The sequence below is a fragment of the Urtica dioica genome, chromosome 9, assembly GCF_054948205.1.
Source record: "Urtica dioica subsp. dioica isolate 48M chromosome 9, U.dioica_male_clone48M_v1_H2, whole genome shotgun sequence".
NCBI lineage: Eukaryota > Viridiplantae > Streptophyta > Magnoliopsida > Rosales > Urticaceae > Urtica > Urtica dioica.
This window is the reverse complement of record NC_142764.1, coordinates 18,180,153-18,199,523: the sequence shown is the minus strand read 5'-3', so window position 1 is coordinate 18,199,523 and position 19,371 is coordinate 18,180,153.

Sequence of the window (19,371 nt, the reverse complement as noted above, 5' to 3'; positions counted from 1 at the left end):
GGTTTTTTTTGTTGTGGTCACGAAAGGTTAAAATTGGAGTTCACTGTGATGATGTCATCGATGACTTTTTCAGGGCCCGACAATCATATAAGACTTGGTTCTGTTCATATTGGGTATTTCTAGAATAAGCTATATATTTGCGATTCGTTTTCATTTCATTGACCGGAGACGATGACTTCTGTATTTTAATTCAAAGATTAGGTTTATTTAATCATACTATATGCAAGCCCTAATTGCGTGATCAGATTTTGCTTGATCCTTGTGGTTTATTTAAATTTTGTCATTATTGGTTTGGGAAATGACTAACTAGTAACTACACCAATAATCTGTTCATTTGTTTTCCTCTCGTTTTCGAGAGAAAATAATACACTTCTTTATTCAAAGAGAGGCGTTTCTTTTTGCTACGTTTGTAGTAATCCTACTCGTTATTCAGCCAAAATATATTATCATAATAGTGATTCATTTTTCTTTCATTGTAATTTGAATTTTGAACTCATAGATTTTTTTATATAATATACTTTACCATTTTTTACAGGCTCTATCATTGCAATAGCTAGGTGTCAATGCTCATTCTCAATATGATGCAATTGTCACATATTTAATATATATTTTTTTTATGGTGCAAATCTATCATGTTTCAATTTTAGAGGCTCTTGTATTGTGTGTATATAGTTAGTGTTATGCCGTTATTTTCACATGGTGTAAATAACACCCCGAGAGCAAAAAAACGAAACATCAAACCCAAGCACAAGACCCAAGCCCACAAGAAAATTCACGCGCCAAGCTCCGAGTCAACACTCATAAAATGTCTTTCAAAAGAGATTCACAAAGAATGTTTTCAAACTAGACTTATTGACAAATCTTCAAGATAAAGCCACAAAAATGACCACCCGGTCGGTCAAAGAAAATGACCACCCGGATGGCCAAAGAAAATGACTACCCGGTTGGCCAAGAAAAGAAGACCATCCGGCCATCTTCACTCGGCCAAAGACCACCCGGTCATCTTCACTCGGCCAAAGACCACCTGGTCATCTTCACTCGGCCAAGATAACCCGGTCGTCTTCACTCGGCCAAGATCACCCGGTCGTCTTCACTCGGTCAGGACCACCCGGTTATCTTCACTCGGCCAAGACCACCCGGTCATTTTCACTCGGTCAGGACCACCCGGTTATCTTCACTCGGCCAAGACCACCCGGTCATTTTCACTCGGCCAGGACCACCCGGTCATCTTCACTCGGCCAAGACCACCCGGTCATTTTCACTCGGCCAATATCACCCGATCATCTTCACTCGGCCAAGACCACCCGATCATCTTCACTCGGCCAATATCACCCGGTCATCTTCACTCGGCCAAGACCACTCGGTCATCTTCACTCGGCCGAAATCACTCGGTCATCTTCACTCGGTCAAGATCACCTGGTCGTCTTCACTCGGCCAAGACCACCCGGTCGTTTTCACCCGGTCGTTTTCACCCGGCCAAGACCACCTGTTCGTCTTCACTCGGCCAAGACCACCCGATCGTTTTCACCCGGTCGTCTTCACTCGGCCAAGATCACCCGGTCGTCTTCACTTGGCCAAGATCACCCGGTCGTCTTCACTCGGCCAAAATCACCCGGTCGTCTTCACTCGGCCAAGACCACCCGGTCATCTCCACCACTCAACCAAGCACTCTTCACCAAACTCCTTGGTCTCTATAAATACCCCACCCATTCACAACACAAATTAAGTTTCTCTCAACTTGTCAAAACTCTACAAAAAGCACACCACCACTTTCTCTCTCTAGAAAACATAGAGACGAGTATAAATCGTTCACCAAGAACATAATACAACACGACTAATGTTGAGCGTCGGAGAACGCGCCGAGGGAAAACCCTCCGCGTCCCTCTAGATTCACGTTTTCTTGTGGTTAGGTGAAAGTGCAAGGATTTGAAGACCCGACGAAGAACGCGAAGAACGTGGAAGATTCGAAGACCCGGAGACTCGAAGATCCGAAGACCCGGACACTAGAAGACTCGAATAACACGATGAACACGAAGAACACGAACACGTGAGAACATGAAGAACATGGAAGATTCAAAGGGTTGAAGACTAAAATAAGCAAAGACTCAAGAACTCAACGAAGAACGCGAAGAACACGATGAACGCGGAAGATCCAAAGACCCGAAAAGTCAAGAACCCGGAGACCCAAATATCCGAATAACACAAACACGACGAGAAGAGAAGAACTTCACCAAACTCAACCTACGTGCGGTCATAGGGTCCGGCCCTAGATCGAACCACGGACGGTTCTTAGTGCTAATCCAAAAACGCGATTAACATTTTGGCGCTAGAAGGAGGGGTACTCGATAACAACCACGAGTGCCCACCGGCAGATTCACTTCCTTCTTGGAAGATCGCAAAATCACGAACGACAAATGGCTACGCACCTAGCCATCTCCGAGGGCGGCGCACCTCCGGCGGGAAGTGTCGCACTCCATACTCGGGCCCGAGCCCGCCAAGCTCAAGAGAACAACGCCCCTCGAGACGAGGCTCAACCCGTGCCCATTCGTGACGATCGAGACGCACGAATGGAGCGAATTGAGACAAACCTCTTCCAACTTGTCGGTATTGTTGGAAGGATCGGGGGCCGGAACACTATCGTTGAAGACATCTTCAACGATCAAGATTGTTGGAATCGATCTAGGGTTTAAGAAAATAATTAACGCTTCAGTAAGCGGCGGAATTTTAAAAATTTTATTTTACAAGTAAAAACGGTTTTTAACTAACCTAGACAAAAGAGCAAGTACATGTAATTAAAAACTATTATAAGCTAAGAAGTTTACTAACCTTTCTTGAAGCTTGAACTTTGAGAAGCTTTTTGGAAAGTTTGCAACGCTCGTCTCCCCTCGCAGCACGTCTCTCTTTCTTTCCTCGGCACCTCGAGCAACCACGAAAGTTTCTATCACTAAATCACTCGAGAGAAAAGGAATTAGTGAGTGGGCACTTTTAAACACTACGACTTAAGAACGAGTCTTGAAGTCGCAGTGCTAAACTCTAGGTCAAATGAGGACCTAGGTGCCAAGACAAAAATCGAAAATAAACTAGAGAGAGAGAGGAGTTCGGCCAAAGTTCTAGAGAGAGAGTCTCTCAAATCTCTTAAACTTGGATGAATAAAATGAAGGGAATGAGGGTCCTATTTATAGGAGAGGGGTTGGCCTTGGAAAGAAGTAGTTTCCTCTTATTTTCCAAGCCTTTATGAGCAATCTTTTATTACTCATTCCTATCAACATAGGCGCCCACCTCATTCAATCTACAAGGGATTAGTTTCCTCTTTTGTTTCCCTTCTTGGTTGTCTTGGCCGATTCCCCTATGCATCCTTATGCAAATTTGTTTCCTTTTTTTCTTTTGGCAAGTATCTTGATACATTTATGCACAAAATATTCTCTCTTCCTATGGGTATGTTGGGCGCCCAAATGGTCTCTAGAAGGAGCTTCTAGAAGCTTCTTCATTTGTTCATGACAACATGAGAAAAGCCCATTAAGAATTTTCAATAAAATTCTTATGAAATGAAATTAATCCACAATGCCCAATTAATCATATTATGGCCGAGTGACATTAAGTCATCAAATGACCTTGTCAAAAAATTTATTGACATTCATTTCATCATATGTCTCAAAAGACAAAAATACCATTTTGATAATTTTCGTTCTTGTTTTGACTTAGCTTCCAGTTTAACTATTCCTACTCGATGTGATTCGTGACAGTGACCTCATGGACCCAAATGAACAAAGCTTGAGCTAAACACTTGGACTCAAAAGTTCACAAACCTTTTCCAAGTTTAGCTTAATGCCAACTGACTCCACTAAAGAGTTGACACTGAAAATCTCTCGGTTCAAATGAATTTATTTTCTACTCAAGAATTCAACCTAATTATGATGAGCGGATCCACTGAATATTATCTATGTTTACCCTTCATGAATGTCGTCAGCTAGTCGGGATTTACTAAATTACCATTTTACCCTTCTAGCTGTTATTTCCTCAACTCCTTTGTCGCTTGTGAATAAGTTAGAAACAATGTATTGACGAGGAGCTAACAAGTCACATTGTTTCATCCAAAAGGGTCAGGACTCAATTTGGACACTGGCCAGTTCATTTATTCACACTCCAAGGAACAAAGCATGAGGTGACATACATTGCATTTCAGCAATCTTGTACATGAATTCCATATCTATGAGAACTTCACAAAGTTACTCATGACATTCTCACAACTTAGTATTTCACCAATAGGCCCTGTTCGGAATCACATAGTGAGTCCGAACTCTGACTTTCTCAAATGAGAATACTAAGCTGTGAAATGGCATGTCTCATTTCAGGATTAAGGTAAGCATGATGCAATTCATACGTAGTGACTTCGAGACATAAGAGGTTAAATGGTTTGTTCTTATCTTGTCTCTAGAAGTGCACTGGTCAATTCAGTACCTTCGGAAGATACCTAGAAGAACTATAGAGTCTCCAACTCTCAATGCCTCATAACCAGACATCATAGATTCTTCTAACAATCGTACTGAGGTCAATAGTCCTTTGACCCTAAGATTGCGAATATATCGTTTTAAGCAAACTACGAAGAGTTTGTTCATGCAAATCTACATTTGTCTCTTCGTAAGTTGTTAAGTTTGTTTATGGACTAAAAGACTAAGGTTTTATCATAAAGCTTCAAACAAAGAAAGAATGAATGAACGTTTCAACTTTATTATTAAATGAATAGGCAATTACAAGCAAGAGTCTTCATGAGACTTTATTACATCAAATGTACAAAATAAAGACTACAACTCTTCTTGTGGGCACCATTGACAACAAAGATGAACGAGACGCGTTGGAGTATATCCCACTGGGACCTGAGATACAAGATTCAGAGCAAGGTCCCAACGACGACCCCAATCCCGAAGACGAAGACTTCGAGCCCCGCCAAGAGGTTAGCGATGACGCTCCCGATCCGAGTATTCGTGACATCAGGCACATTGTTCCCGATTTGGCGAGAGAGAACCATGAACGTCACCAACGTCACGAGACGCGTGAGGCTCACCGAGCGGTGGTTGATCCAAGGCCACGAAACCGCCAAGCAACTTCGCAAAGCTCCCGCTTCTTATCCGAGGTGAGAACGGGACGTTTACGTCTATCCGCCTTCGATCGCATAAGCCACGAAGAAGACATAGCAGATAGCGGCGATGCTCAGAGATTCACGCCACTAAGGCGTGTCCTCAATCCGACATCCGCTCCCCTCCATGATGAAGACTTGAGACAACAACTAAATGCACGTTGGGAGATTCCACGGAATCTCCCACCTCCTGAACCAGAAAACCCCCAAGCAGGGACGGGGCCGATCCCAGCTAACCCAACTCCACCACATATCATGCCCCTCGATCAAGCATCGAACGAGAGGGGGCGCACGACAAGACTTGCCCCCACAACGACTCCTGCTGACAACGCGAACATGATGACCCTCTTCCAAGAATTGAGGGATGAAGTGCGAGGTCTACGAGCTGCCCAGATCTTGACGCCAGACATCTGCAACATGATGGAGGATGTCGCCTCACCTTTCACTACAGAAATCCTAGCAGAAGATTTCGCGAGTGACTTTCGCCTCCCGACCACATCAACATATGATGGGAAGACCGATCCCTTTCCTCACATCCAACATTACCAGATGTGGATGAAGGTGGGAAGACACTCGCCGACGATCATGTGCCAGGCATTCTGCCTCACTCTGAGCGGCCCCGCCTATCAATGGTTTCTCAAGCTGAGGCCCGGCACCATTCACTCCTTCGAAGAGCTACAACAAAGCTTCCTTGCCCGTTTCAGCGGCTCCAGACAACGGAAGCTGGGAAAGAATCATCTCCGCACAATCAAGCAGAGAAGGAATGAGTCTCTGCGTGAATACCTGTCGCGATTCACAGAGGAATCAAATAAGGTTGACAGATTCAAGGATGGCGACGCCATCTCGGCGATACTCGATGGACTTCAACTTGGAGGGTTCCTCGACTCTATTATAAAAAAAGAGCCAGGTACAATGACTGAACTTGCCGCTCGGGCCGGAAAGTACATAGCCCTCGAGGAATTTGTCCATGGACGGAGAATCAACGACCAAACGAGCCGGAGAAGGGATGAGGATGAATTCGATGAGCTACGAAGGAAGAAGGCGAGATCCGACACCAGTGGTCGCCCCCCGACGGACCAAAAGCGCAGTTTGGTGCACAAGTTCCAAGAACAAGTCAACTTCACCCCGCTAAACACTAAACCCGAGAGAATATTGGCCCTAGCTCGTGAGAAGTTCAACGCTCCTGAGCCAATGAGATGCGAGCCTAAAAGGCGGAACAAAACAAAGTATTGTGAATTTCACAAAGACCACGGACACCTGACCTCTGAATGCTACCAGCTGAAAAGACAAATCAAGGCTCTCATTCAAGGCGGAGACCTGAAGGAGTTTGTTCTCGCAATGGTCAACAACGCCGAAGCCTCGACAAGCAGACAAACTGCCACCACCAAAAGAGAAGCCCACGGCAACGAAACCCGAGCAAACACTCATCTTCGCATCGTAGAATAGAGGGCCGCCCCATAAGTTAGAGATCCGTGCGATAGATCGGACACCCAATGCTAAGACATGCATCCCCATTTTGCGATCTACCTGTTGTAATCCACCATGTGGAATATTTTATTTTTATTTCCTTTTTGTAAATCCGTTAGAGGGACTGACTTTTGTAACTCACTTTCGCGAAAACTCTAAATTAATGAAAGAATTCTCCTTTTTTGCTCTACTTAGAAAATTAGTAAAGCATTAAATAACAAATCTTCCAAGACTCGTGCCTTCCGAGGCACGATCTTCCGAGATCAAAGTCTTCCGAGACTCTTGCCTTCATAGGCACGATCCTCCGAGATCGAAGTCTTCCGAGACTCGCGTCTTCCTAGGTACGATCTTTCGAGATCAAAGTCTTTCGAGACTCACGCCTTTCAAGGCACGATCTTTCGAGATCAAAGTCTTCCAAGACCCGCGCCTTCCGAGGCACGATCTTCCGAGATCAAAGTCTTCCGAGACTCTTGCCTTCATAAGCGCGATCTCCCGAGATCGAAGTCTTCCGAGACTCGCGCCTTCCTAGGTACGATCTTCCGAGATCAAAGTCTTCTGAGACTCACGCCTTCCGAGGCACGATTTTTCGAGATCAAAGTCTTCCGAGACCCACGCCTTCCGAGGCACGATCTTTCGAGATCAAAGTCTTCCGAGACCCACGCCTTCCGAGGCACGATCTTCTGAGATCAAAGTCTTCCGAGACTCATGTCTTTCGAGGCACGATCTTCCGATAACAAAGTCTTCCGAGACTCATGCCTTCTGAGGCACGACTTTCTAAGATCAAAGTCTTTCTGACTCACTTATTACGACACCCAACCCCGTGGGGTCAATATTTTACATATCCGCGCCCCACGAGGCGCGCCAGTATGAGATACGTCTCCAAGTCACAAGATCAAAAGACATCAACTACGAACCTCTCGGGAATTCAAATTAAATTTCTCGCACGACAAGTCGCTCAAGAAACTGAGGGGTTAATGTTATGCCGTTATTTTCACATGGTGTAAATAACACCCCGAGAGCAAAAAAACGAAACATCAAGCCCATACACAAGGCCCAAGCCCACAAGAAAATTCACGCGCCAAACTCCGAGTCAACACTCATAAAATGTCTTTCAAAAGAGATTCACAAAGAATATTTTCAAACTAGACTTATTGACAAATCTTCAAGATAAAGCCACAAAAATGACCACCCGGTCGGTCAAAGAAAATGACCACCCGGATGGCCAAAGAAAATGACTACCCGGTCGGCCAAGAAAAGAAGACCATCCGGCCATCTTCACTCGGCCAAAGACCACCCGGTCGTCTTCACTCGGCCAAGATCACCCGGTCGTCTTCACTCAACCAAGATCACCCGGTCGTCTTCACTCGGTCAGGACCACCCGGTCATCTTCACTCGGTCAGGACCACCCGGTCATTTTCACTCAGCCAGGACCACCCGGTCATCTTCACTCGGTCAAGACCACCCGCTCATCTTCACTCGGCCAATATCACCCGGTCATCTTCACTCGGCCAAGACCACTCGGTCATCTTCACTCGGCCGAAATCACCCGGTCATCTTCACTCGGTCAAGATCACTCGGTCGTCTTCACTCGGCCAAGACCACCCGGTTGTTTTCACCCGGTCATCTTCACTCGGCCAAGACCACCCGTTCGTCTTCACTCGGCCAAGACCACCCGATCGTTTTCACCCGGTCTTCACTCGGCCGAGATCACCCGGTCGTCTTCACTCAGCCAAGACCACCCGGTCATCTCCACCACTCAACCAAGCACTCTTCACCAAACTCATTGGTCTCTATAAATACCCCACCCATTCACAACACAAAGTAAGTTTCTCTCAACTTGTCAAAACTCTACAAAAATCACACCACCACTTTCTCTCTCTAGAAAACATAGAGACGAGTATAAATCGTTCACCAAGAACATAATACAACACGACTAATGTTGAGCGTCGGAGAACGCGCCGAGGGAAAACCCTCTGCGTCCCTCTAGATTCACGTTTTCTTGTGGTTAGGTGAAAGTGCAAGGATTCGAAGACCCGACGAAGAACGCGAAGAACGTGGAAGATTCGAAGACCCGGAGACTCGAAGATCCGAAGACCCGGACACTAGAAGACTCGAATAACACGATGAACACGAACACGTGAGAACATGAAGAACATGGAAGATTCAAAGGGTTGAAGACTAAAATAAGCAAAGACTCAAGAACTCAACGAAGAACGCGAAGAACACGATGAACGCGGAAGATCCAAAGACCCGAAAACTCAAGAATCCGGAGACCCAAATATCCGAATAACACAAACACGACGAGAAGAGAAGAACTTCACCAAATCCAACCTACGTGCGGTCATAGGGTCCGGCCATAGATCGAACCACGGACGGTTCTTAGTGCTAATCCAAAAACGCGATTAACAGCTATCTATTAGGGCCGACTCGAAACTTAAACGACTTAAGCAGTGACCAAAGGTTCTTGAATTGTTTGTATATAGCTAGCGATCATGCTTCAAATTTTTTTATGAAAAAAATGCGAAAAAAAAAAACTTCAAATTTTAGAGAAAAAAACTTCAATTTTTTTGAGAAATAAACTATTATACCTAATTTTTTTAATATATGTTTATAAAATCCTAATTTTTTTTACTTGCCCAAAACTATAACTGTTCGAGCCGGCCTTGCTAGCGATATATCATCATACTTTGTGTCGCTGTTGCTTGTTTATGCTTTATATGCATATCATATTCAAGTCACCGAACATGCAAACTTTGCTTCACTTCACCAAATATTCGAGTCAAAACGCATTCAATTTTCTTATGATGTGGAGATTACTATTATAAGAAAAGAAAATGTGGGCCATAAAACATAGTTCTTTCTTGGAAGGGCATCATTATTTCCACTACTTGATTTTTTTTCCCCCTTGTTGGGCTTTTATCATGTCTTCAATTACCTATTTGTTTGTTTGAATTCTTAGCATATCTTAGTTCACTATATCATAAGTCATACACAGTCCTATCCTGACCATGCTAGAAGAGCATACAGAACCTTTTTTTTTTTTTTTTACTTCCAAATTGGTATCAATAATTATATGGAATATATCGGTTTGTTTCTGATTATATTTATTTTCTTCTATTTATCTTTTAAATTACAATTTTGTAAATAATATGTTATCATGCTTTTAATATTTTTCCCTTTTTCAGTTTAACAATACACTTTTTAATGTCCATCATATTTTGATATTGCTAAATAGCCAATGTTTCGTAAATCTTAGATAGATAACTACTTTTATATATTTACAGACATAAATCTTAAATAAATAGCCACTTTTATTTATTAGATCACGTCATCTTTATAGCTATTTATCTAAGATTTATAAAACGTTTGTTATATAACAGTTTTAAATGTTTAAATTGACTATTTTTTGTTTTTTTTATAAAACTAAAATTAGCGATTACGAATAGCGATAAACTTCTGCTTGACAAGGAATGACTTTTCCTTAGAAAGCATACGGAAGCTTTACGTTCAAATTTCAAAAGCCTTTGCTTACACCATATTACTTTTATATCAAATCTAAAATAACAAAATTAAATATTGGCGCAAATATATATATATATATATATCTGTGGCATTCGCTTTCGCAATGGCATTTTATACAAATGGAATAAATAGTAATAATTGTGTACAATACAAAATCATGTTTTTCAAGACATCATGTTGCTCGTGCATAGTTTATTTGGATTTTCTGATATGAATAGTTATAACCCAATGAAATTTCTTTATTATATACAGTGTGTGAATCAAATTGTTACCTTTTTTTTTTAACGAAAATTCTCATTAACGGGTAGAACTAGCTTCATCCATACAAAGATCTTGAACAGAAGTCAGACCCTCAAACAATAATTAACTGTTCTAAACTGAAAGTGAAAAACGGAAAATGGACAAAACAAACAAAGAAAGTAAGGGTCTATTCTAACCAAAATTACAATCTCGACTAAGAACTGATCAATCCCTTTCAACAGAGATCTTTTGTAATTTCTTGAGCAAGCAAGAGCACCGCCTCGAAGCAGACAAGCGCTCAAAACCAACGCCAACCTCGAGCACTCGAGGCACTCCGGACTTGACCAGAGCTTAGACCAAACCAATCCCAATTGTTCTCTTAAAAAACCTAGCAACGAGCAGTTTGTCTAACTCTAATTTCATACACATACACACACATCTATATGTACACGCCTTAAAATCATGGTATGAGTTAGTATTTGTTTTTTTTAATATGTTATTAATTGGTATTTGATAGCCTTGCATTGCATATGTTTATATGAAATAATATTATTTTAAAATGCTATTTTTTCAATGCTTCATTTTGCATTCATCAGCTCTTCATGGTCTCTATAGATATTTTATTTCCATTTTTTTTTCTTGCTATATGAGACTCACTTAATTTTATATATATATATATATATATATATATATATATATATATATTATATAAAGTGCATATGTGAGTCTTTATGCATGGAAAAAGAGGCGTGAATAAAAAAAATTATTATATAATTAACTATTTTTTATGGACAATTAAAATATAGTTATTGAATCTATAATTTTATTGAGTAAAAAAATAAATATATATAGCATAAATTCATAAGAATTGTTAGTCTGCGGCGACATTTTTTTAACTTCATCCCTAATTAATATATATATATATATATATATATATATATATATATATTTATGTATGAGATAGTTAATAATAAAGGTGATCATCTCCCAATGGAAAATAATGTTGATATTATTACGACCAACAAACTAAATTATAATCAATAATCACTAATTTTTTTTTTAATCATAAGTGCACCTACCACGCAACAAAGGCACATTAATACAATCATTTTCAGATACCATTAACGTCACTGAAGACCATTTTAAGGAGTTACATTTGTACTCAAACAGTGAAGAACCAATTTGCGAGTTGGTGTACGGATATAGTCGTGAGTCGTGACCAATATAGCCGTGTGGATTCAGTGTCAATTTATGGTCTCCACATTGTTATTGTGGTGGTGGGTGTAGCAGAATATCTTTATCAACGTCGTGACGGTTTGTTAAGAACGCCAATACCACTTCCACCACGTCAGCATATAAGTTAAAGATCACCAATAAATAAATCAGAGTCTACAAAAGTACATCATAACCTGGCGAACGCGGACTGTAATAAAAAAAGTCAGCGTTGGCTTGTGAATTTACGATTATGCCACTTGAGCTATCTAATACACATTCCTCGAAGCCGAGTGCAAGAACGCACGTGGTTTTTTTTTTGGTGAGATCAGAAACGTGTTTAGGAGTAAACGCAAAATTGTTATTTTAAGAAGATATGAACTTGTTCGGAAAATCAATTCTAATACAAAATTAATATTTTAAGAAGATATCAACTTGTTCGGAAAATCAATTCTAAATCCAATAAAAAATTGAATAATATAAAAATGAAAATTTTGTCGTAACTAATTAATTATCTACCTATTTTTAAGATTCTAACTTAAATTTCACTTTATTAGATAAATAGTCTACATATTTTTGTAGGTGTAATTTTACCCATGTGGAGAACAGTTAATTTAATTTACTTTTTTTTTATTAATTTAGTTTACTGCGAAATTGATTTGATTTAGTAGGTAGTTAATTTAATTTACTTCGAAGTTAATTTAATTTTTTGCAAAGTTAATTTAATTTATTTGTGGGGGTTGTGGTTGCGTGAGAGGTGCAAAAAAGAAGAATTGGCGATGAAGAAGAGTTAATTTTATTCACTCTTCAAGTTAATTTAATTAATTCTTTCAGCTAATCATTTACTGCAAACCTGATGGTGGTGGTAGATCTATACCGGCCTGTGCTCCAGTCTCGCCGTGAAATCTCGTAGACCTTCATCCAACTCCGGCATGGCGTTTTCCAACGGGAGTGACAAGTTGAGTCCATACTCCTCTCTTGGAGAGAATCCCCGACAGTGAAGCGTGAAAGAACGATCTCACGTCATAGTGTTGGCGATTTTGAATCTCGACTCGGGCAGACTCGATGATGCGGAGATTGTAGAAATGGAAAATAACGATGGCCTCAGCTCGACGCCACTCAATCTTTAAGGCTCTGATGTCGCTGAACGTTTTGAGCTCTCATCAGACCGACGTCTTGCTTGCCTCGTGAGGCACACCGTTAAAAGTCACCACTCTCTATCGCCACCAAATCATTGAAGACTCTCTACGTCACAGCGACCGGAAGGAAAGCTCGAACGCAATCGCGACTAGGAACGGAACCACGTGGAATTTGGTCATCGGCCCCAGAGCGATGTATGGGAAGATATTTTCGGCGACGAAGGAGGTATCGACAGACGAAAGAAATCACCAACCGAGTTTTGCAGTGGCAGAGGAGACTCTGATCTAGTAAAAATTAAATTTGGGCTAGTTATTTAAAAGAAGGCGATCGATTGGGCTATAAAACCAACTCTCCCTATAAAATTAGCTGTTACTTTTAGATATTTTATTAATGAGAAAAATTGCATTTTAATTTATACATGAAAATCACATGTTAAAATTCATTAAAGATTACCCTTCATATAAGAGATGGTTAAAAACCACTGTCTTCGAACTTTCATGCAAATGTTATCTTTGAATGCCATTATCTTCAAATAAGATTGATATATATATATATTGAACATGTTTTAATATTTAGTCTATAACTCATGGGAATATGACACACATTAAAGCTACTTATTATTTGCTCCATCTGATATTTGTAATTATTGAACTAGGAATATCAATTAAATTTCTTATTTTGACATCACACACTTAGAATAAGATCGCAATTAGTGTAACAAATGGTCATGAAATTCACACTCAAACTTTGGTTGGCTCCTAGTCTCGTGTGTTGACTTCTCTTTCTTATCATTTCCTTTTTACTTTGTATACTCTCGAGGTGAAAATAGTATATTATCTTTTTTTAAATAAACAATTTATCAACTTTTTTGAATGATATTAAAATGATTGGGTATTTGAGCAATGTACTTTTTATAAATGTGTGACATCCTTCCACTTTTGAGTTAGATTTTGAATGTGAGTTAAGCTCACACTTCCAATAGATAGAAAACCCTACATTTGAATTATATATATATAATATAAGTATTAACTCATTTTTCCAACTAAAAAAACACTTCACGAAAAAAGCGACGAGCACTAGAAGCCGCTTGGTCTAAGCCACCTAGCACGAACCATTCAGAGGTCTGAGCCATCCACACGAGCTACATGGCCTGAGCTACTCGCATAAGCCGCTTACCTAGCTGCTTTGCCTAAGCCACCTAGCCTACTCGCTTGGTCCGAGCCACTCGCTAGCTGCGCCCAAGCCACTAGCTAGCCAGCCATTTGGTCCGAGCCACCTACTCTAGCCGCTTGGGCGAAGCTGCCTGCACAAGCCACCTGCACATAGCCGCCCACGCGAGCCATCTACCCAATCCACCTAGCCTGAGCCACCTGGACCGCTTAGTTCGAGCCATTAGAACGAACTGCCTACCTTAGTTGCCTAGCCCGAACCGCCCAACAATAAGGCCATGGATGCATTTATGGGAGGATTGGTTGTGTCTGAAGAAACAAGTCATGGTGGTCAATATTTGGATCTCGATGAGGTATCTCGAAGAGGGTTTTACACTATTATTTTTAGTTATATAATATCATAGAATGCACAATGATTTCGTTAGTTATCTATTTATTGTTTGTCTTTATAATTCATCATCTTTGTTGGTTATTTGTATTTTTCGATTGTGTTTCAGCCGATACTACAATTATAAACTATTATAAACAAGTTATTAACCAAACGGTTAAAAATGTAATTTCAACATTTAAAGAAGGTTATATATATATATATATATATATATATATATATATATATATATATATATATATATATATGGGGGTGTGTTGAAGAGAAGGCGCGTGAAAAATAGTAAAATATAAATGATTAGACATACATTAAATTTAAACAATAGTTAAAAAAAAAGATAAATAAATTATTACAACATTAAATTTATGTATTATTTTGACAACAAAATCAAAGGAATAAAAATTAACTATAGCACATAAAGTAATTATGCCCAAACCTTGATGTTTTTTCTTAGAAACATAATATGTATTTTGATTGGTGTTCAGTTAAAAACACGGAAACACGGACTCTAAGGGACTTCTTCCGGTAAAATGAGTTATTTGTCTAGGAAATGAGCAAAAATTGTCAAAATCAGGGGTCATTTAATTGGTCCATCCACAATTTATACCAACCTAACTCGTAAAAGATTAACAAAAAAACTAGACACATACGACAAAATACCCTAACTCGTAAAAGAAGAGTGTCTCTTCAAAGTTTTGGGTCATCGTCTTTGCATCTTACTCAACAAAGTGGATAGTCAGATTTACATCTATAGTCCACGATAAACCGAGATATAGAGCAATAGTCTCTATTTGTTACTGCAAAATTGCCTTGAAGATTCTGTCGAAGTCGTCAATGTAAACTTGGATGAATTAGGGTTTGGTCCCATTTAAGAACAACATCTTTTATACCCAATCAATAACCTAATTTGCTTGCTCTTAATCTAATTAATTGTTGTTCATATCATGTCACACAACAAAAAAAACATGGAGATACAAAGAAGCAAATAAAGATAACAATATTTTTCACCAATAAATTGTTGTGTATGTGTGATGCATGAGACAATAGAGTAAATAAAAAGCACGAGCAATACCTTAAGGATACACTAGGAGATACAAATAAAAAATAAACAACAATTTCCACAATAATTTTTTTTTCTTGGATTTGGGACAAGAGAGTAACTAAAAAGTACGACTTAACGTGTGAACTTAAAGAGCGAAAGCATAAACTACTTTGTTAAATTAAATTTTAACATTAATTATGATTACTTTGCTTGACAAAAAGTGAATTAGATTAAATATTTACGTCAAAAAAATAAGCTACGTCTTGATGATATTCGAGGAACTCGATCTTGATGCGTGTCGTTCCGCGATAAAAAATAAATTCCTTAATTGAATACCAAGTATAGCAGCAAATAAGGGTCGAACCCACAAGGACCTAGATTAATTAAATGACTAACTAATTTCAAGAAAAATAACTATAATACAAAGAATCGGGGGTTTTGGAAATTATAAATTTAACAAAGAAAACCAAATGGCAAAAAGACACGGTTAAGGTTTCATTTGCTCCCGCAACAATCCTATTTAATCTTGGTTCGACAATACTCGCACAACTCGTATAAAATCAACCTCCACAAAAAATCGACACACGCGGTCAATAATCTCCGCAATCCTTTGATATTAGCTAATCACGACGTTGCGCCGATAAAGAGCCATAATTGTTAAACAACCTAATGAACACGTGCCTAGATTTAATCTAACAACAACAATGAATTCAGAGAGCGAGACGAACAGAACAATATAAATTCAACACGCGTGATTCAATTAATTCCGGTTACTCTTTTCACTACGTGCACAAGATCGTTGCGAAACCCGTACCCGTGGTCGCACCACTAATTACTAGCAATTCTAACAATTACGGATTAAAATTGCGAATATGGCTATGAATAATTATATTCCTATCTAGGTGATCAATCCAAACAGAAACACAACAATTCATGAACACTGAACAATTGGAAAAGAAATAACAACTTCAATATAAGAAGTAAAAAGCAAAGTCTACACCAAGATCTCCAATTCATGTTTTGGGATTGAAATTCCCCCTAACCGTTCAAAACCTAACTAGACATAATTAAATAAAAAACAATACAAGCGATAGAAAAAAGAAAGAAGATAGAACGAGTTTTGGAGTCGGGACGGTCTCCACGGGGAAACCGTCCGTACTCCACTTGTCGCCGAAAGTCTTCTTCTCTCTTCGTAGTCTTTGCGGCTCTTCTTTTGCTCTGAAAATCGTAGTCTCCCTGTGATAGGTCAAAATCTCGAAATCCCTTTTTAATTGGATTCCGAATGGGCTTTACTTGAGTCGTATTGGGCTTTTAACGGAACTGTATCGCGATACCCGTGTGCTGTACCGCGGTACTGCCACTGACTCTTACTCCTGTACCTAGGTACTAGACTTCTGTACCGCGGTACAGCTACTGCTTTGCTCCTCTTCAGTGCGCTGATCCGTTTGCCTCCAAAAATTGACATTTTAGCTCCGAACTCTCCCGGATTCACCTAAACACATGTAAACACTCAAATCATAAGATGTTCAATTGTAAACGTGATTTTAAGTGATTACGATGAATAAGGTGGTGAAGAATGATCACAAAATAACAAGAATTATGCACTTATCAGGTCTAGTGTCTCCTTAGCATGTGTAACATTGTATCGAGATGATGTAGACGTAAAAAACTTGATTAGTTAAAACTAGTTTAAAACATTACATATGAGTCATCGACATAATAAAACGTACCGAGTCGTCTAGCCACTCGCCTGACTTAAGTAGCACATTTTCAAACCAATCCTCCTATACGTTAGCCGTCTGAATGAATATTCTTGGTGCAAACATTTTGCCCCATTTTTTGTACAAAGAAGTTTTAGGCTGCTTCACAGGATTAAACTGCGAGAGCAATTTGTCTGAGTACTGATGCTTCGTCGGGTCCTTGTGGTTGGCCCACAACGACCTGCTGTCTTTCGAGTTCGCTTCTGCGAAGACATTTGTTGGTGTTCTTGAGACTTGCGTTTGGATGTAGACTTCAACGGGTTGTTAGCGGACATGACTTGTCTGTATGTTTACGTTGCGATCCACCACGGCGCAGTGACGGACGAGGGGATGGACGTGGATGATGTTGTGGCTGAGATTAGTCATCTTCGACATAAAGACAAGTGGTTCGATCATAAATCTCCTTGATCATTTTCTCTGTAAACAACAAGATACGTGATACTATTATACGTGATCCGAAGTAAAGTTGTCCCGGTCCTCCACAAGAAGCTGTAGACGCTGTCAACGTATAAAAAAAGTCAATAGTTAACAATTCTGCTCAAAATCAATACTATTCATAACAGATATCGCAAATTATCGTGAGCTGTCGTAATACGTCGCAAACTGTCGCAACCCACATTATCAAGTCAATAATATAAAATTCAAAAACACTGTCTCAAAGCATCTCTAACCTTCACAACTCGTCGCGACCTCTAGATCAATTCCATCGCAGATCATCTCTATCTGTCACAAACCGTCGCGATCTATTGATGAATACCATTGCAAACCTCACTGATATCATCTTTAACCGTCGCAAAATCCCTCATCTCAAACTCGCGAACCCTAGATCCAATCTTCCAAAACCTCGGTTCAAATCCTAATAAACTTATAATAACAACTAAACTAACAAAATAACATTTCAGGCTAATAATTCCATGTAAAACTCACTTTTTTGTCATTTTCATTCACAGTCCCGTAGATCTCGTCGAGGGTTGTCGCTAACTGTCACTGCCCGTCGCCACTCGTCGCGATCTCTAGGCATCGTGAGACGTCGCAACACCGTCGCCTTGTGTCGATGCATCGTCACCACTCTTCGCATGGAGGAGTAGAGAGAGAGAGAGAGAGAGAGAGAGAGAGAGAGAGAGAGAGAGAGAATAAAGAACAAAGACAAAGAGAATATGGTTTTATTACCTTCAAGGGTATTTTTGTCTAAAAATGAGCCAAAAGTCCAATATAAGATATTATGAAAATAACAGATCCAACTAAAATGTTTTGAAGACTTTTAAATCTAAAAAATGAAATTTCTCATATAAAATATGTCTAAAATGCTTCGGTCTAAAACCGTCCGGTCTAAAATGGTCCAAAAGTGAACCGGATCGGTTTTTATTAAATAAAAATATAACAACAGTAGTCTAGTCCAAAACGATCAAAATGGTCTGAAATGGTTTAAGCCGGGTTGGACTATTTTAATTAGTTTGATCTCGTTCGATTTTTTTTCCTTATATGATCTGGTACGATTTAATATTTAAAATCGTTTAGACTAATCTGATTTAGTTTTTTGCCGATTTTAGATCGGATCGGCATGTGCAGACTTTTTTATTTGGAAAACATAATAGTTATCATATTCGATAGGAATTGAGATATAAAAATTGTTAACTAATGAAAATTGATTTGCAAGGTTTTCAAATTTGATAAAAACTGAAAAAAAAACGGTTAAAGAAGTTCGGAAAGATGGCGAATTTTAGTTTATTGTCTTGTAGCATATATCTTACTTTTGGATGATCAAACCTCGATGTTCTAAAAACCCGTGATTTAATGCTTTAAAAACAACTAGAGACAGTCGGACAAAAAGAAAATCTAGGAAGAAACGGGTTCTCTCTCCTCTTTTCGAAACTAGGGTTTTAGAAACCCTTTCTCTTCTCAGCCGCCGCCCACTCCCCCCAGGCAACGACCATCGCCCTCGTTTAACGGCAGCAAGGCTAAGTCTTGGGGGGAGGCTTGTTTAATCTCTAGCCGATTTGCTACATCTTTTCTTTTCATTTGTTTTTTTCTGCTTTCCTTCCCCACGCCCCGGTCTGCAAATCCGGCGGGGTCCTTCTCCGGCGGTTTACCTAAACGCCGAGTTGTGCCGTCTCTTCCCTTGGACGTTCGGTTTTTTGCTGTTGGTGTTGGTCTTTTCAGGTGGCGTGGTGGAGCTCAATGTCGCCCCAGCCTCTGGCGACCCTCGGCGCTCCCTCAGACCCGGCCATCCCCGATCTATCACTCCTCACCGACGTGGTTGCTAATCTCCGACGCTCCTCGATGAAGCGCTCCGTCAA